Source organism: Grampus griseus, assembly GCF_964374135.1.
Source record: "Grampus griseus genome assembly, chromosome: 3".
NCBI lineage: Eukaryota > Metazoa > Chordata > Mammalia > Artiodactyla > Delphinidae > Grampus > Grampus griseus.
The window spans coordinates 115667287-115687690 of NC_139019.1; the positions used below are offsets into that span (position 1 = coordinate 115667287).

General features: G+C 42.7%; 2 protein-coding genes across 4 annotated transcripts in view; one reads left to right on the forward strand and one right to left on the reverse strand.

The window, feature by feature from the left end:
- Nucleotides 1–7880, reverse strand: part of SIL1 (SIL1 nucleotide exchange factor) — a 295785-nt gene extending 287905 nt beyond the window's left edge. Inside the window, exon 1 of one of the 2 annotated variants that reach the window (XM_082652456.1) lies at nucleotides 7801–7880. The gene's annotated coding sequence lies outside the window, so the exon portion shown is untranslated. The remainder of the gene's footprint in view (nucleotides 1–7800) is intronic. The other variant, XM_082652454.1, reaches the window with a different exon arrangement.
- Nucleotides 7881–7969: 89 nt separating this feature from the next.
- The window catches only part of MATR3 (matrin 3), a 48099-nt gene continuing 35664 nt past the window's right edge, over nucleotides 7970–20404 (forward strand). For both annotated transcript variants that reach the window (XM_082650256.1, XM_082650259.1), the window contains exons 1-4: nucleotides 7970–8023; nucleotides 9252–9289; nucleotides 11112–11195; nucleotides 11973–12053. The gene's annotated coding sequence lies outside the window, so the exon portion shown is untranslated. The remainder of the gene's footprint in view (nucleotides 8024–9251; nucleotides 9290–11111; nucleotides 11196–11972; nucleotides 12054–20404) is intronic.

Consider the following 20404-nt stretch of genomic DNA (forward strand, 5'->3'; position numbering starts at 1 on the left):
TTATAAGGCATATGTATATATAATGTAACATATATAACAGAATATATTTTACATATTTATCTCATATAACTTCTATCTCCCCCACTAGAATGTAAGCTCCGTGAAGGCAAGAATTTGTGTTTTTGTCTATTTTGGTCACTGCTCTGTCCCCAGCACCTGGAATAGTGAAGTGATAAGCACATCATAATAGATGTGCAATACATATTTAGTTGAATGGGGAAAAAATGAATGTCATAATTCACTACTTATAGTATGTATGTCTTTTAGATCCTATATCGTATATCACATGCCATATTATGATGTCACATATATATTATATTTAAACACAGTACAAGGCAGTGCAGAGAGAGTAGGGCCATAAACAAGAAGACCTAGCTTTGCTTGCTGGTTAGCTATGTTACTATGAGCCAGGCATGCAATCTCTCTGCGCCTCAGTTTTACTCATCTATAAAGTGAGGCTATTATAACTTCCCTGTCCTATCACAGGGTAGTTGTAAAAATCAAATGATGATGAATGTTACAGCATTTTAAAAAAACCTAGCACATGATATGATTGTTTCTGAAATGTGTTCCAAAGACCACCTGTCCCAGGATATGCTCTGTGGAGAAGAAAAAAGATCACGAGGTTTGGGAAAATGGGTTCCAATATTCTAAGCACCCCCTTCCCCATGGACACTCACGATTCATTAGCATATGAAAGGCTCTGAAAATCCTGCCTGAAAGGTCTTCCCCCAAGGTACCTGACTACACTTGCCGAAACCTTGCTCTCTAAATATACAGAGCAGCACCTTTGTTAGCAGCATAATACTGTTACTTTAGAAGAAGGAATTCTCAAGTTTTTGGAACTGAAATCCCAGTGGGGTAGGCGACGAGATCCCACAGCTGATATAGATTGGGAGGAGGGGGTAATGGAGAAAATGAAATGGAGGCGGCACGAGAGAGGAGGGAAGGAAAGCGAGAATAAGGAAAAGAAGGAAGAAGAAAGAAAAATGGTGGTAAAGGAGGAAAGGACAGCTAAAATAATGCCCTTTGAAAAGAAATCAGCAGAACAAAGGCAACCTGAAATTTCCTGTGGGTGGGGGCGGGGGAATGAATCCAGGAACTCTGGTGTCGCCTGCCAAGCGGGGCTTATCCCTTTGAGTGCTGCCTCTGCCAATTTCTGCAGTTGGAGCTCAGGCTTCCTTTTCAGTTTCAAAGAACCTCTGATTGAAGAGATCTCTTCTTTATCGGGGGGGTGGAATCAGGTAAACCAAATCAGCAGCTTCTCAATTTAGTGAACTTATTAAGTGCCTGGATGGCAGCTGCCATTTTTCCTTTCCTTGTGAGCAATAAGCCTTCTTGGCAGCATTCATCTCCCCAGAGGACGCCTGGCTTGGAAAAGGAAGAACAGCAATTCCTCCTGAAAAGATTCCCTAGGCTAAATGGGACATGAAGAGATTGGCAGGTTTACCTCCAGGTCGACCTTCCCTAACCCAGTCTAAACAGGTACTCTTAGAAAAAAAAGATTCTGTAGCTCTCTGAGGCATCCACTCATATTTCCAGCCCTCAGGGTGAGGAAGTCCTTTGTTATACCTTATTTCAGTCTTTTTGTATAATTTCATTTTTTTACTGCCTTTCCTTTACCCCAGAATAAGGGAGTAATCTGTCATAAATTGCATGTATAGTGCAATTTGTAGTAACCAATTTCTCAGGGCATATGGTTGGTTAACACCAACTGAAGAACTTCATTTCCCATCAAATGAGAGACTGGATTTTTTTTTTTTTTTTTTTTTGGTACTTGTGAGATTTAAAGGTGGGATAAGGAGGTAATGGGAACGGAAGCAACATATGTTGGGCACCTGCCCCGTCCTTTATATACGCTATCTCATTTAATCATCACAACAACCTAAAATGTAGTGATAACAATTCCCATTTTATAGGTGAGGAAACTGAGGTCCAGAGGTCAAACCACTAATATTTAAGTGGTGGAGTCAGAATCACATCCACATCTGACTGTCAAATCCATGTTCTCTCTACCCCAGGGGCTTGTACATAACACACAGAAACCTGTGTGTTCCATTTCCTTGCATTCCTTCTGATATATTTAGTTTCTTCTTTAACCCCACAAACATGCTGGGATTTGGGCTGTTTTCACATGCACATTTACTTCAGGTTAAACTTAGCATCAGAAGGTGCCAGTAACTCCCTCAAGGCTTTCCTGTGACCAAAACCGAACTCAATCTACCTGATGTCCACCTGCCTCATCAGACTGTAATCTCCATAATGGTAAGGACCACGTCTGTCTTATTCACCACTGTATTATCCTAGTGCCCAGCACAGGACCTGGTAGATATTCAATATTTGTTGAATGAATGAATAAATGAATGACAAAGGCAGACAAAAGACTCCATAAAGCAAGAGAAGAGAACTTAAGATGAAGATTAAAAAGGCCAACATTTATTTTAAAGAAGAAGCAAAGAAGAGGAGAGATAGCCAGGAAGAGAATGAGAAACAGCAAGATAAGAAAATTCAGCACAAACAAGCAAGATAAAAATAGCCTCTTGCCACTGTCCTTTTAAAATTACTTTCTATATTTGAGCCCAAGTGACAAGTGAAATCTCCTCTGTAATTTCCCATGTGTTCAGCTTAATGAATTTCCGGCACATGGTTTCAGTACTGGAGGGCCAATTTGGACACTGTGGGGGTGGGGGTGGTATGGAAATAGACTAACTAATTGAGTCTAGAAACCAAATGAAGGGGTGATTGGAAGCATGTGAGGAGGGAGCCAAGTCTTGGAACTTGCTCAACAACAAGAAGGACTGGGAATTAGTCTTGCTCTAGCTGATGTCACCATGATGTTTCCCTACATGCCATAGAGGGAGCCCAGGATCCCAGGATGCTTTGCAACTATTCTTTGTACCACATTGCCTATCTTCTATCTATTTATTTATTTAGGCTGCGTGGGATCTTTGTTGCTGCAGGCAGGCTTTCTCTAGTTGTGGCGAGCGGGGGCTACTCTTCGTTGTGGTGCATGGGCTTCTCATTGCAGTGGCTTCCCTTGTAGCAGAGCACGGGCTCTAGGCACGTGGGCTTCAGTAGTTGTGGCACATGGCCTCAGTAGTTGTGGCTCGCAGGCTCTAGAGCGCAGGCTTCAGTAGTTGTGGCACACGGGCTTAGCTGCTCCACGGCATGTGGGATCTTCCCAGACCAGGGTTCGAACCCACGTCCCCTGCATTGGCAGGTGGATTCTTAACCATGCGCCACCAAGGAAGTCCCCACATTGCCTATCTTCTAAAGAGCTTTATCTGTTTATATAGAGGGTAGCCTATTAGTAACTTAATTTCAACCATTGGAAAAATAAAGAGACTAGCTCTTTCCATATACCTTCTACACAGTAGGTACACTGTAAATCTTAAACTGGAACATTATGAGAGAGTCAAGTTAGGGAGGGGAAGTATGAGAATGCACAGTCTACCCCTCTGCATCTGTTTGTGCTGGCCACCCAAATGCATTAATTTTCTCTGTATACTGAGGAAGGAACTCTGAAAGGCCGCAAGACCCAGAATAAAAGTCCTTTCTAGACCTTAAAATTGACAATGACCATGAGGCCCACAATTTTAATCAGAATTGCAGATCTTTTAGGTCCCCAGGTATGCTTCTTCTTGTTGTTTTAACACCTTTATTGAGATATAATTCACATACCATACAATTCACCCATTTAAAGTATACGATTCAACGGTTTTTATTATACTCACAGATATGTGCAACCATCACCACAATTTTAGAACTTTTTCATCCCCTCAAAAAGAAACCCCATGGGATGCTGGGCCCCATGCCTTTACGCAAACACAGCAGCTCCTCATCCTGCATCTCTGCCTCACCGGCCTTGGGGGGATGGTTCCATCATGGTGTCAATGCAGAAATGAGTACAGAAAGAACTGTTGGCTTTGCAAAATGAGCCACCTCCTGGAATGACTTTAAATGAAAAGAGTGTTCAAAATTCAGTTACACAATGGATTGTAGACATAGAAGCTGCACCAGGTACCTTATATGAAGGGGAAAAATTTCAACGTCTATTTCAGTTTAGTAGTTGATATCCTTTTGACTCTCCTCAGTTATAATTAATTCCCCATGGGACTTCTCTGGTGGTCCAGTGGTTAAGAATCCACCTTCTAATGCAGGGGACGCAGGTTTGATCCCGGTCCAGGAACTAAGATCCCACATGCCAGGGGCAGCTAAGCCTGTGCGCTCTAGAGCCCGCACACCACAACTAGAGAGAAGCCCGCGTGCCGCAAGAAAGATCCCGCATGCTGCAACTAAGACCCAATGCAGCCAAATGAATAAATAAATATATTTTTTTAAAGAAACCCCATAACCTTTAGCTATCTTACCACCCCCCCTCAACCTAAGCAACCCCTAATTTACTTTCTGTCTTTATAGATTTTCCTGTCCTGGACTTTCATATGAATGGAATTAAGCACTGTGTGGTCTGGCTTCTTTGATTTAACATAATGTTTTCAAGGTTTATTTAGCATGAATCAGTACTTCATTTCTTTTTATGGCCAAATAATATTCCACTGTATAGATATACCACATTTTGTTTATCCATTTGTCAGTTAAAGGACATTTGGGTTGTTTCAAATTTTTGGCTCTAATGAATAATGCTACTACGAACATGTGTGTACAAGTTTTTGTGTAGACATATATTTTCATTTTCTTGGGTATATACCTAGGAGTGGAACTATTGAGCCATAAAGTAATTCTATGTTTAATAATATGAAGAACTGCCAGACTGTTTTCCAAAGCAGTTGCACCATTTTACATTCCCACCAGCAGTGTATGAGGGTTCCAATTTCTCTATATCCTTGACAATCTAACTATGCTTTTGAGAAATAAGGACTTCCCTGGTGGTCCAGTGGCTGAGACTCTGCGCTCCCAATGCAGGCGGCCCAGGTTCGATCCCTGGTCAGGGAACTAGATCCCACATGCCGCAACTAAGAGTTCACATGCTGCAGCTAAAGATCCCACACGCCACAATGAAGAACCTGTGTGCTGCAACTAAGACCCAGTGCAGCCAAATAAATAAACAAAAAAAAATTTAAAAAAAGAAATAAGGACTACTGCAGGGCCCCACTCTAACTTTGGTAGCTATTACAGAGCAGCAGCAAGGAGTACAGGGATGCAGGAGAGATCCCTCTTCTACTCTAAGCCTTTAAGATCAGCCAGAGGGAATACTGCCATCTCTAGTACCCTTCCTGACTCCCCAGGCTACGTTAGCTGCCCCCTGACATATGCCCAAGGATACCTATACTACTTATCTTTCTTCCCCACTAGACTGTAAGCTCTAGGCAGGCAGGAATTTCTATTCCTCTGACTTTATTTTTTAATTTAATTTAATTTTTTATAAATTTATTTATTTTTGGCTGCATTGGGTCTTCGTTGCTGCGCATGGGCTTTCTCTAGTTGCAGTGAGCGGGGGCTACTCTTCGTTGTGGTGCGCGAGCTTCTCATTGCAGTGCCTTCTCTTGTTGCAGAGCACAGGCTCTAGGCACGTGGGCTTCTGTAGTTGTGACTCGCGGGCTCTAGAGCGCAGGCTCAGTAGTTGTGGTGCACGGGCTTAGTTGCTCCACGGCATGTGGGATCTTCCTGGACCACGGATCAAACCCGTGTCCCCTGCATTGGCAGGCAGATTCTTAACCACTGTGCCACCAGGGAAGTCCTATTCCTCTGACTTTATATGCAGCGCCTGAACAGGGTCTGGTAAATGGTAGATGGTCAGTAAATGTTGATGGGCAGATTAATTGAAGAAATGATTAAATATTTCTGTACTGGTGATTCCTGTCCAGGGAGGAGAGGAAAAGAGCAGTCTCAGGGCCGAAAGACATCAAGTAAGGAAGCAAGAAGGAGAGGATAAATGCAGGAGAAAGGGAAAGGCAGGCAAAAAGCTTGGAAACCTAGTGTCCCTTGGGGCCAGCCTTTCGATTATGAGGTCAAACTCAGAGCTCATGGACCTTCCCTAATCCTTTGCCTTTCATCTCACTGCACCATTTTTTTCTAGAAATTCTCCCTTTTCTTTTTTGTTATTCCTAACAATTCTGTCTTTGCAAGAATAAGAAACAAACAAAAAGGTAAAAAAGTAGTTGATATTATAAATAAAAGACCATATAAGCCAACTCACCAAAATGAATTCAGAATTTAAAAGGATGGAGATTAAGAAGGTTGACTATAAAGGATTTTTTAACTGAGAAATGAAGAAATCATAATCTAGGTTTTCCTCCAAAGGACACTGAATGGCCTATAGCTAAAAAAGGTGACCACATTTTCAATATCACATGAGAACATGGCACATCTCTCAGCCTTACTTATAATGTCTGGCCTTCCCTCCATCCTGCCTTCTCCCTGGACTGATCTGTGAAACCAGTTGTCTCCAGGTCATTTGGTCCCTCTCTCCTCAAAGGCCCTGGTATCTCCCTATTCTCAATTACTTCCTGTCTTTGCTCTGAAAGCACACACGCACACATTCACACAAACCTCATCCTTCCTTTTCATGAATCCTCAGGGTAGCTCTGCCTTCTCCATTTGGTGTATTTGGAACGAAAGAAAGCAAAATATGAGATGCCAATGCAATTTCTCCTTTAGCAGAGCTCCGCAGGACAATTACCCACCCCATCTGCCCAGTTTTATAGCTCTCATAACCCTCCTTTATGAACACACTGTGGCAGCTGAATGCAGGCATTGATTATGGCAGCAGTCTTCAGCCACTTCCCTATTTAACTGCAAAGCAGAGCTTCTGCCTACCAGCCCAGCACTGATCATGTGACGTTTTTAATCACTGTATTTATGTAAGCCTTTTTCCTACCAGAGCCTGTGTCCAATTCCATCAAAACTGGGGAGAATTTGTGCTTGCCACTTCAGTGGCTCTCTGTCCTTAGGGCCTAAAGTCTTTTCCTGGAATCAATGTAGGACTCTTGGCTTTCTCAGCAGAGGTCGGGAAGGGTGGGGGTGTACAGGAAGCACATTTTTTTTGTTGTTGTTATGAAATACCTGAGGAAATAGATAATAAAACATGTTGGCAGATAAGGGCATTGGCTGACTCCCAGGGGTTCACCTTAGGAAGGTGCCAGGTGAAATAGATCAGCAGAGCCAGTAGGATGCTGGAGCAATAGGAACGAAGTGGCTTTAGAATTTTGAGAATTATGGAATGGATTTCGGAATTACTGCTGCTGGGCCTTGCCCTTCTAGTCCTCAGCTTCACCGAATGTTCAGCAGGAGAGAATCATATTGACTCCAGATAGTGGGGGAAGGTTTAGTGTTCAAAATAAATGCTGGCAACCTGGTGGGCAAAATGTGGCCTCTTTGGCTATTGTGCCACGGTGAAAGGCAAGTCTGGCAGAGAAAGACAGTACTCTTTAGTTGCTGCAGCTCAGCTAAGGATCCCACTACAGGGCCGCAGGGATGGTCCCGCAGGTTAGGCTGGAGTGACTAGCATAATCTAGCCGAAAACCTCCTGGAGAGATCCCAAAGACCAAGGTGACCTGTGTGGGAGGACGATCCGTTAGCCGAGTGACAGAACAGCTGAAGAAAGCCAGAAAGAGGATCTGCGTGGGAGGTGGAAAAAGCGTGGGCTGAGCTTGCGGCAACCGAAAGGCGCCACACGTGTGAGAGGAACCCGCGGCCCTCGGTTTGGTCAGGCTGGAAGCACCGCCCCGCTAGGACACACCAAGTTTTCTCTTAAGCAGCCCCACACCCAGCGCCCTTTCCATGCGTAACTAACTAATGGGATGGGTGTCAGATAATTGTAACGCTTGTTCGGATTCCTACCTTTTCTCTTCTGGGGTCTAGTTCCTGTTAAAGAGTATGCTCACCTCTGCCACAGCTCTCCCATTTTTCTAACTCTTTCCTGGGCGGGGTTTCTGGGCCCCGCCCTCTGAGGGCCCGCCCAGTAGCCGCCCCGGGGCGGGGCTCCCCTCGGCTCCCGGCTGTCCTTTCCCCTGCGGACTCTTCTCGAGCTGCAGTGTCCTCGCTGAGCTCCGGACACGCGCTGGTGAGTAAGGGCAAATAGGGGAGAGGCCTCGGAGGTTTACCAGCCAGGGGCGAGAGGCAGTTGTGCGGAGGCTTCTTCCGAGGCACGGGACGAAATTGGGGTTCGTTCCCTCGTGACCCCAGGTTCGGAGGGCATGTTGAAGAGATGCTGGGGGATCGTACCCCCAGAGTCGCCCCCTGTTGCGTACTATCCCTACTGTCCCTGGAGAGTTCCCTAGAGCCGGTCTCGGAGAGTCTCGGTCCCCAGGCACCAGGGCCAGGGACTTGGGAAGGTTTCTGAGGAACACGTGTTCGGGTGGAGCTCGGTCAGTCCCTTCAACCCGAGCCCCTGAAAGGGGCAGGCTATTTTTGGATTCGTTTTTAGACCTGGACTATAAGCCCCCTCTATTTTCCTTTTCCTCTAAATTGTTTGGAGGCGTTTAGGAGTGAAATTAGAGGATGGCTGGAAAAAAGTATGGTCTTAGATACTCTCACTTTATATATATAAGATAAATTGTAAGGGTGAGTGGGTAGAAATGTTTATTAACATTTTGCAAATATTTCGGTTATTGTTTTCAACCAGTAGTTGGGGTCGTTGGTAGAAATGGCAACCCAACTGCCTCCAGTTTCTTTCACACCGATTACTGCATGCAATAATTTTTTAAGATGCTGTTTTATGGTTCTTCAGGAGGTCACATAATTGAGGCCTTTCTCAGTCTAGTTTTAACTAGCCTCTCCAATTTTCACTGCCCATTGCTCTCCCAGGATAACTTTCCCTTCTACTCACCAGTATTTATCTCCTTGCCTGGAATGTAGCTCCTGACAATAACAAGTGTTACTGAGTTATCAGTCTATAGCAGATATTATCCTATGGGATTAATTTATATTCCATTTAAATCTCCCAACCACCCTGGGTACTATTATCAACACCCCCATTCTACAAATGAGGAGACTGAGGTACAGAGGTTAAGTTACTTGCTCACTGCCACTTGGGTGTTAAGTGACAGAGCCATTAATTTGATACTTGATGAGACCATTAATTTGCTACTGTTGAACTGCTGTGGTATGCAGGTACAAATGACATATGACAATAAAGCTAACCAAGGGAAAGCTATTTGTTTTATTTCCTGCTATTGTTTCTGTGGCTCAGGCCTCACCAAGTTACAGAGTTTTGAGGGTAGGGGTCTTGAACTCCACACAAGTGTTCACTAACTGTTGGCTGACTCTAACCTGGAGTGCTTTGATTGCAGAGGGACCAGCTGTGGACTTTGGGAAGATGCACCGCCAGGTGAGTGCAACTCCATTAGCCTACCTTTGGCCCCAGCTGTAGGCAGCTGCCTAGGTTTCCGTGTACCTAGGCAAGTGTTACACTGCTGGGAGAACAGCAGCCAATATAGCTGGTTGGCATTCTGGGCCTGGTTCATTGCCAACTATGTTGTTAACTATACCAGGATGCCAGCATAGTTGCTTTTCCATTAAGGTTAAATCTGCAAGAGCATGCCTTTGCAAGGAGAAACCTAACATGGAGAATGGTTCTGGTCCGACAGGTTTGGCTAGTATGAAGTTCCTTGAATCGTGCCTTGGAAACAGAACAAAGGCAATGGAGGGATATATAAGTATAGAGGAAAAGTTGGGCTTTTATTTTTTGAGTCTACCAAGTGCTCAAAAGGGGCCTTATAGGACTTCCCTGGTGGTCCAGTGGTTAAGACTCTGAGTTTCCGCTGCACGGGTTAGATCCTTGGTCGGGGAAGTTCCACATGCCCCGGCGCCCCCCCCCCCACGCAAAACAACTAGTGCGCGAAAACACACAAAAGAGGGCCTTATAGAGGGTGGAAGTCAATGGGATTTTTGCAGATTTCATAGCTCCCACTCCCCCACAGTACAGAGCTAGTCAGGATAAACCCTTTGTAGAAGGATAGCTGTAGTTACCTGTGAGAATGCCATGCCTTACAAGGAAACATAGATATGAATTTGCTTTAAAATTATGGGCTTTTTTTTTTTTGGCCGCGCTGCACGGTTTGTGGGATCTTAGTTCCCCAACTAAGGTTCAAACCCGGGCCCTCAGCAGTGAAAGTGCAGTCTTAACCACTGGACCGCCAGGGAATTCCCTGGGCATTCTTTAGCTCATTAATAGAATATAAAAATAGCAATTCGTTGAGGGGGCTCTAGATACTAGGCCTAGCTACAACGATAATAATTTATGCTTTAGGTTGACAGTATATTTTTGTTGATATCTTACTGATTTTCAGAAGTAAGCGGAGTTGTTGCCTCTTTGGAGCAGGAGATACTCAGTCCCCTTTGTAGTGATATTGTTTTAGAATGCTAATTTTCTAAAAACAGATGCTTCTCAGTTCTAGGCAATCACTTATCACTCAGGGTGATGCTGGAGGTTGTCCAATAGGGCTGACTTAGTTGCTGCTTTCTGTGAAAAGTGATATCTTAGTTCTACAGAAGGAACTGGTGAGGATGTTGGGAGGCAGAGGAGTTATTTATCAAAGCTAGTTTTGTTCTATCAATTGGCTTTGCCTTAAAAGGATTCTCTTAGCTAAATGTTGGGTGCTTTGTGTGAATACCTCAAATGTTCATTGTGAATAGTCTGTAATATATCGGTTCTTTTTTTTTAGATGTTGGGGGTAGGAGTTTATTAATTAATTAATTTTTGCTGTGTTGGCGTCTTCGTTTCTGTGTGAGGGCTTTCTCTAGTTGTGACAAGCGGGGGCCACTCTTCAACGCGGTGCGCGGGCCTCTCACTATCGCGGACTCTCTTGTTGCGGAGCGCAGGCTCAATAGTTGTGGCTCACGGGCCTGGTTGCTCCGTGGCATGTGGGATCCTCCCAGACCAGGGCTCGACCCCGTGTCCCCTGCATTAGCAGGCAGATTCTCAACCACTGTGCCACCAGGGAAGCCCTATCGGTTCTTAATACAAGTGATATCTAGAGGTCTTTAGTAGTAACAGGCAAGAAAAAAGGTAAGTAATGGGAAATAAAATAATTACTGAGGATATAAAAATTATGGTAAATCATAAACGACAGACAGCATTTTGTTTCTGTCTCTACAAAAAGCAGCCTTAGGAGCTGGGATGTTGAACACTGAAATCTTTTTCTTTTTAGGATGACTTGAAAGTAGGGCATCCTTGGCCCTCCTGAAGAGAGGAAATTAGTGGCAAATGGACAGTCTGTGTATGGAGTTATCAGGTAAATGTCCTTATTCATTCCAACATTGACTATGTGCCAGGCCTGTTTGTTTGTTGGAGCCCATCAGGAAACAATTGGGAGGCAGAATCAACTGTATTTGCCCCTAACAAATCCTACTCAGGGAAGGGCTGAGTAGGATTTTAGTGATTATGGTCTGGAGGCATGTGGGATCTTTGAGATTATCTGTCATTCCATCTGAGGAAACTGGGGGGCGATTGTAAATTCCGTGAGGGACAGGTTAGTGTATCTTACTTTGTTCACAGCTAGCTCCCAAGCACAGTGCCCAGCACATGGCAAGAACTCTCTCAGTGTTGGATAAAATGACTGAAGCCATGGGAAAGGGTTTCCTGTTTCCAATTTTTTAAAGGATTTGACAGCAGGGTCTGCAATCATTGCTCCCAGGCCTCTGTTTTGCAGTTGATGTTCAATTCATGGGGATACCTATATCCATGTCTTCTACCTGGGGTACTTGGGTATCTGAAACAAATAAGAAAACTGTTTCAGGAATCATCCAGCAGTTGTCAGCTGTCCAGGCTAGTGTGATGCCTCGGATGGTGTTACACTGTTGGAAGAGCAAGTGCTGCCTTTATTGAGGTCTGGCTCTAGTACTGTTTTGGCGCTGTGGCTGAGTACCTTTGGGCAACATTTTGCACCTCTGAGAGTGGAGTAACTCCTCCTGTGGAGTTGGTCCTAGTCTGGGTGCAAACAGTTTTTTTCTATTAGAAAAGGACCCTGCCTTAAGGATAGCCTGTCATTCCTTTCCTCTTCGAATCCTAGATGCCTTTACCTGAGTGAGAAACCTTCCTCCACTGAGACCTCAGATGTCTGACAGCCCTTTGTAACACCAAGATAAGTAATGTATGCAGTGCTTCTGTCATGTAGTTTCTAGTTAACTCACTTCAGCTCAGATGGGTGGTGTGAAATAATAGAAAAAATATATATACATACATTTTTTTATGCACACACACACATTGATATATATATATATATCTGACCCTGGTTTTTGGTACAGTCCTAAAACCCTTGTGATTTCCTAAGTGATCAGAGCACTAGGAGCATCTTTTGTTCTAATATTTGGTCTTTGAATGTGGCTCCTGACAATGAGCTCCTAAATCCCTTGGAACTTCCTGGGTGATGTATGTCTTTTGTTCTGGTGGGGCTGGTCACCAGAAAGACCAGGCAATGATTAGAGCTTAGAATTGTCTCTCTCTCACACACACACACCCCTCTCAGACACACACTCATTCTCCAGAGTGGGGAGAGGGGTTGGAGATGGAGTTAATGATCATGATGAAGCCTCCATAAAACTTCCAACAGTATGGGGTTCAGAGAACTTAACAGGTTGGTGAACAACACGTTGAGCTGCTGGGAGAGTGGCGTCCCTTCCCACATACCTTGTCCTACACATCTCTTCCATCTGGATGTTCGTTTGTATCCTTTATCGTATCCTTTTATAATAAACAGGTAAACAGTAAGCTGTTTTCCTGAGCTCTTTGAGCCACTCTAGCAAAAATTAGTCAAACCCAGGGAGGAGGCTGTGGCAATCTCTGACTTACAGCCTTTCTGTCAGAAGTACAGGTTAACAACCTGGACTTGTGTCTGGCATCTGAAGTGGAGAAGGGGCAGTCTTGTGGGACTGTGCCCTTGGCCTCTGGGATCTGAAGTTATCTCTAGGTGTAGATATTGTCAGAATTGAGTTAAATTGCAGGACACCCAGCTGGTGACAAGATTTTCTTGGTGTGGGAAAAACACCCACACATCTGGTGTCAGAAGTACTGAGAGTGTGATCAGAGTGTGAGACTAAAGGAAAAAGAGGAGTGAGGTTTTCTTTATAGGTGGGAATACTTAAAATTCTAAAACAATTATGGCAGGACTTCCCTAGTGTCACAGTGGACAAGAATCTGCCTGTCAATGCAGGGACACAGGTTCGAGCCCTGGTCTGGGAAGATCCCACGTGCTGCAGCTAAGCCCGTGCGCCACAACTAATGAGCCTGCGCTCTAGAGCCCGCGAGCCACAACTATTGAGCCCCACGTGCCACAACTACTGAAGCCCTCGCGCCTAGAGCCCATGCTCCGCAACGAGAAGCCACCACGATGAGAAGCCTGTGCCCCACAACGAAAAGTAGCCCCTGCTCACCGCAACTAGAGAAAGCCCGCACGCAGCAACAAAGACCCAACATGGCCAAAAAAAAATAAATTTATTTAAAAGAAAATTATGGCGAGAACTAGAATTTTAGAGAAGAATGATTACTCTTAAGTCCAAGGCTTGGGACTTCCCTGGCGGTCCAGTGGTTAGGACTTCAGGCTTCCACTGCAAGGGGCTTGGGTTCAATCCCTGGTCAGGGAACTAAGATCTTACAAGCCGTGCAGTGTGGCCAAAAAAAAAAAAAAAGTCCAAGACTTAAACTAAGCCCTCATATTCTAGAGCTCTGCTGTACACTACGTGTGGATTTAAATTGACAAATAAAATCCATTTCTCCATATCAGTATTTAGTGATTACCTAGTGGCCAGTTTAGAAGACACTTCCACCAATGCAGGAAGTTTACAGTTGTGTTCTAGAGCAGGAGTTGGCAAACTTGCTGTAAAGGGCCTGATAATATTTTAGGTTTGTGCACCATATAGTATCTGTTGCAACTACTCGACTCTGTAATTGCAGTGTGCAAGAAGCCATAGATAATATGTTAACAAATGAGCATTACTGTGTTTCAATAAAACTTTATTTAGGGGGCTTCCCTTGTGGCACAGTGGTTAAGAATCCACCTGCCAATGCAGGAGACACAGGTTCAAGCCCTGGTCCGCGAAGATCCCACATACCATCGAGCAATTAAGCCCGCGCGCCTAGAGCCTGTGCTCCACAACAAGAGAAGCCACTGCGGTGAGAAGCCCGCGCACCACAATGAAGAGTAGCCCCTGCTCGCTGCAACTAGAGAAAGCCCGCGTGCAGCAATGAAAACCCAACACAGCCAAAAATAATAAATAAATAAAATAAATTTATTTTTTTAAAAAAACTTTTATTTAGGGACACTGAAAGTAAAATTTTCAGTGTTGAAAGAAAAAATTCCCCTCAACCATGCTAAGCTATAGAGCCTTTCAAAAACAGATGGCAGGCCAGAATTACCAAACTCTGTTTTAGGGAATGAAATTCAGGCCTTGGGAGTTTACAGCTCATTTGTGACAGATTTAGGGCCAGTACCAACATGTGTCCCTGAAAAATTATGTTATCGATACCTTTGCCTTAGAGCAAGCTTTTACCATATGGTATTAAACTCCTTTTAGAGGACTGAGGTGACTTTAGTAAATTATCCAGTAGTAGGATAGTCCTTATTTCTTGTGTTTGGTGTTTGTTGTATATACTTTTTAAATGGGTTACTTATAATTGTTTTCTCTTTTAATGTACACCTAAAGAAGAGGCCCTAAGAAAGAATAGCAATCTGGTTTCCAGCAGAAGCTGATCAGACTCAACCCTAGGTAGTGAAATAGAAATGGTCCCAAAGGAAAGAGGAAAATTTTATATATCATGAATAGCCGGGGTTTAAAATCTGGGATCTCAAGTTCCTCTGAGCATACAGATTGCTTTCCTGAGCATGGTAAAGCTACCCAGGTGCAGGGAGGGGCCCCCTATGTTGCTACTTGAAAAGGGAAAATTCATTTGGTGTTTGTGCCTGTATTCAATACCCCAGGAGGTTTCAGTGGCTTAATCATGCACATTAAAATAATTTAATGGGATTTCCTACTTGATAAGTTAATTGGTCACTTACTACTCCCTGTTGGCTTGATTTCGTTTTTTTAAGATTTCCTATCGAGTCTAAGATGAAGTTACACATGTCAGAGTAGCTTTTTATCCATTCCTTCTCTTTTGCTATCACCCTTTTCCCATGCTGCAATGAAAACTGAAATTGGACTAGCAGATATTGGTCTGTAAATATCCAAGCTGCCACCTCCTGCCATAGATAGCAGTTAGTAAACACAAGTGCCCCTTTTCATTGCTCTGCTCAAGTTTCATGTCCTGTACTATATTAAGAGGGAAAAATAAAGCAGGATGAGTAGGGGGCCCCAAGTATTGAGTGCTATCCCTGGCGCCTGTCAATTTATTTTCCTTCTTTCAGGGTTGAAAGAAACTTGTCAATGAACATTTACATTGAAATTTTGGATTATATCTCAAATTTTAATCAGGAAAACAAAAACCCCAGAGGAATAAATTCTGCAGGCCCCAAAGGGACATAAAAAGGTGGCTCAGTGCCTAGGAGTTCACACAAAAGAAAACAACCTGGTAAGAGCAACTAATTAAGAACCTAAAACAGTGACAGTGGCTCTTGTGAGTCTTGTTGCTTAATTAGGGCTTTATGAACAGCTCCAGTTAATGGACCTGTCGATATTCTCTTGGAAAACAACTTCACTGAATTAACAAATCAACTGTAATACTTAGAATGTCTGCTTAGCAACACCTTTCTCTTTACTGTTATTTAGGAACACTTTTAATGACCCAACATGCTAGGTCATATATTTGTCAATTTAGGATCCTAAAGCCTGGTTCAAAGGAGCCCCTGTTACTTTAGCTCTCCCTAATCTCCATTATAAGCCCTTTGGGGTGTGAGAACAGTTTATACTGTTTTTTAAGGGTGACTTAACTGTTACCTGGGAAAAGGGTAATAAAATGGACCTTGAAATTTATTTCATTTTAGAATAGTTGTAGATATACAGAAAAGTTGTGAAGATGGTACAAAGAATTCACATGTAGCCTGCACCCAGTTTCTCCTAATGTTAACATATTAGTATAGTACATATGTCACAATTAATAGGCTAATATTGGTACATTATTATTGACTAAAGTTCATGCTTTATTCACATTTCTTTAGTTTTCACCTAATGTCCTTTGTCTGTTCCAGGATCCCATTGACGATATTACATTTAGTCATCATGTCTCCTTAGGCTTCTCTTGGCTGTGACAGCTTCTTAGACTTTCCTTGTTTTTGATGATCTCAAGTTTTGAGTAAGGCATTTTGTAGAGTTTCTCAATTAGTTTGAGTTTTTCTCATAATTAGGATTTTCTCATAATTAGGATTTCAAAATCTTAAGTGATTTTGAAAGGAAGACCACAGTACCATTCTCCTCCCATATCAAGGGTACATACTATCAACATGACTTATTACTATTGATGTTAACCTTGATCATGTGGCTGAGGTCATATTTTCAGGTATTTCCACTGTAAAGTTACCCCCTCTCCCCAGTGCTGTACTCCTTGGAATGAAGTCACTGTGCAGCCCACACTTAAGAAGAGTGGAATTGTGGTATTCTTTCTTTATAAATATATATATGTATTGGAGTATAGTTGATTTACAATGTTGTGTTTCTGCTGTACAGCAAAGTGAATCAGTTATACATATACATATGTCCACTCTTTTAGATTCTATACCTGTATAGGTCACTACAGAGTATTAAGTAGAGTTCCTTGTGCTATACAGTAGGTTCTTAGTTATCTATTTTATATATAGTAGTATGGAGTTGTGGTATTCTTAAGGGTGAAATGTTTACATCAATTAATTGAAATTCTATATAAAGTAATTGGTCTCTTCCATCATTTATTAAATTTATTTCTACAACTATGGACTCATGGATATTCATTTTATGCTTTGGGAAATAATCCAGTAATAAACTTAATTTTGTTCAAAGTGTTGGCATCTTTGGCCACTGGGCGCTCTTACAGTTGACTCCTGTGTCCCTTCAATATGCCCCCATCATTGTGCTGTTGTTTTTAAACACTTCTCACTTTATGGCATCATAAGATGCTCCGGATTCATCTTATATCTTTCCTGTCCCAGAGTTAGCCATTTATCTAAGGAGTCATGGTTCCTTTATTGGAGAATGGTATTAAGGAACCAAGATCTGGGTGCTAGATGTGCTCTAGATACTGAAGTGTTATTGCTTCTAGGTCCTGTCAGCTACATGGTGCTTCTATGAACATTGGGGTTCTTGTATCTTCATTTTATTTATTTATTTATTTATTTATTGGCTGCGTTGGGTCTTTGTTGCTGCACACAGGCTTTCTCTAGTTGCTGTGAGCGGGGGCTACTCTTTGTTGTGGTGTGCGGGCTTCTCATTGCAGATCACGGACTCTAGGTGCGCGGGCTTCAGTAGTTGTGGTGTGCAGGCTCAGTAGTTGTGGTGCACGGGCTTAGTTGCTCTGCGGCATGTGGGATCTTCCCAGACCAGGGATCCAACCCATGTCCCCTGCATTGACAGGTGGACTCTTGACCACTGTGCCACAAGGGAAGTCCCACTTGTATCTTTTCAAATTAGAGTTTTCTCCAGATATATCCCCAGGATTCCTGGATCATATGGCAACTCTAGTTTTTTAAGGAACCTCCATACTGTTTTCCATAGTGGCTGCACTGATTTACATTCCCACCAACAGTATAGGAGGGTTCCCTTTTCTCCACACACTCTCTAGCATTTGTTATTTGTAGACTTTTTAATGATGGCCCTTCTGACTGGTGGGAAGTGATACCTCATTGTAGTTTTGATTTGCATTTCTCTGATAATTAGTGATGTCAAGCATCTTCATGTGCTTATTGACCATCTGTATGTCTTTAGAGAAATGTCTTATCTAGATCTTCTACCCAGTTTTTGATTGGGTTGTTTGTTTTTTTGATACTGAGTTGTACAAGCTGTTTGTATATTTTAGAAATTAAGCCCTTGTCCGTAGCATCATTTGCAAATATTTTTTCCTATTCTGTAGGTTGCCTTTTCATTTTGTTTATGGTTTCCTTTGTTGTGCAAAAGCTTAAAAGTTTGATTAGGTTCCATTTTAAATTTTTGCTTTTATTTCTGTTGCCTTGGGAGACTGACCTAAGAAAACACTGCTATGATTTATGAACATTCCATTTTTAGTACTCAACATGTCTTAGTCTATGGTCTTTGTTTATTCTCTTTCATTTAGAATACTGGTTGAGGCTGTTGTCTTTTACAGTAGATGCTGTATTCCCCAAATGACTGATTTTTTTTACCCTGTGAGCTCACAGAAGAGGATGGGAATTTTGTATCAGCTGGTGGTAGAAGGGAGGAGCCAAGCCCAGGCCCTAGTGTACTAATGAATTGAAGGAAAGTAGAGATGTCCTCAAGGCACAGAGCCTGTGAGTTAGAATCTGGACTTCACCAGAATGGCAGACGGTAGAACTTCCTCTTCTTCCCCTCAGTTGTAATTCTCTAGAGGAGAACTCCAGGAGCTAATGGTTACAGTATGTTGGCCATCCCAGGAGAGTTCTTTGCCAGCCTATGGCACAACCCCTACTCCCATGGCACTCTACCCTTTTCTACACTGGGCTTCCATTTCTTGCCCCTGTATAGTAGGGCCCAATCATGATCCAGGGGACTCTTCATAGTTTCTCACATCCCTAACCTCCCTCTTGTTTGTGTGTATAATATCTCCCGGGCTGAGTTAGAGGAAGATAAGTAAATAACCTATGCTATTGACTCATCTTGTCAGAAGACTAGTCATTTAACTCATACCCTTTTTATGGCTTTACAGCTTTTATGAACTGAACTCTGCTAGACATTGGGGATACATGATGAACAAGACACAGCCCTCTCATGTTTACCACCCTCAGATTTTATTCTGGACATGCTGGTTTCTTTCAGTCCTTTTGCATCTAGGTCTCTGCACATGCTGTTTCCCTTTCCCATTCCATCTTCCTTTTCCACTTTGTCTACTTTGAGATCTCAGCCCAGGCAGCACTTAAGCAGAGAAGCCACCCTCCCTGACTGAGCACCCATTTTATGTGTCATTGTACCATGTTTTACTGCGGAGCTAGATAGCCCCATGCCGTGTAACAGTCCTTTGAAAGATATTATTCACCAGTTTTTACAGGTTTACCTCACTCCCATATAGCCAAGCAGCCTCAATTCTACTGACAGCTGACTAAAGAGCCTCAACTGGTAAATATTAGTATCAGTGTGTCATTAGGTACCCAATATAGAGTAAGGCCATAGGCATATCCTACTTTTTAACAATACCCCAGTAAGTAAGGATAATAACAGTGCTGGTTTGGTTTTGTTTAATTTTGAAAAGAAAAATCATGGAAACAAAGATGTTGGGTTTCCAAATCATTTGCTGGTGGACTCTAAAGATATAACAGTGCCTAACTATTTGAAACTAAATTTAGCTTCAAAGTATTATATGAAAATAATGGAATTGCAGAGGATTTGTTGTTCAAATTTGAGACATCTTTTAACTAAAACGTGTGGCCTTATAAACTTTTTTTGATAATCTGTAAGTGTCTTTATGTTGAAGAAAATTTTTGAAACATCTTTCTAAATTATAACTTGTAGAACCTCTCTTACTAGCAGTCATTGCACTGACAAGTAGGTGCCAGGATAAAACTTATAACCAGATTTAAGTGGATAATTTTAACATGTTTACTCTGGAGCTCTATAAAAGTGAATAATCTTTGATTCTATGTCATTTTAGTATATTTATGTAAATACACTTCAGGACACAGAATACGGAGAATATTTACTGCCTGTTGACCATGGGCCAAAACTGCTAAATTCATTCTATACATCTCTTAATCCTCTCAACAGCCCTACAAGGTGCATGCTGTTATTTGCCCAAGGTCACACAGCTGGTCCAGGAACTATGGTGGTGGTCACTGAATCTGACTTCAAAACTAGTGATTGGTTTGGGACTTTCATGTATAGTTCCCTTCCAACTAATTCTCATAAACAGCTTCAATCATCAACCTCATTCAGCCTAACAGAGACTCCTGGGTGCTATGAGAGGAAGTATGAAGTACATGGAGACTCCTTTTATTTTATTTTATTTTATTTATTTATTGGCCGCACTGCGTGGCATATGGGATCTTAGTTCCCCGACCAGGGATCGAACCTGTGCCCCCTGCATTAGAAGCTCAGAGTCTTAACCACTGGATTGCCAGGGAAGTCCCTAATGGAGACTCCTTTTAAAAGCAAGGGTAAAGGCTATGTCTGTATATGTTCTATGTATGTTAACAGCAAAAGGAAGCTTCCTCAAGCTACAGCAATAGTGGCCAAGATGCCGATGGCCTGAAACAAGGTATTTGGCATTTGTTATGTGTAAGAGACTAGAAGCAAGAAAAGCATTTCAGTAGTCCCTGAAAGATGTCACACATCCCCACCCCTAGCTTTGCTCTTTGGTAGGGTTTATCATATTTTATCAAAATTCTCCAGTGCCTGT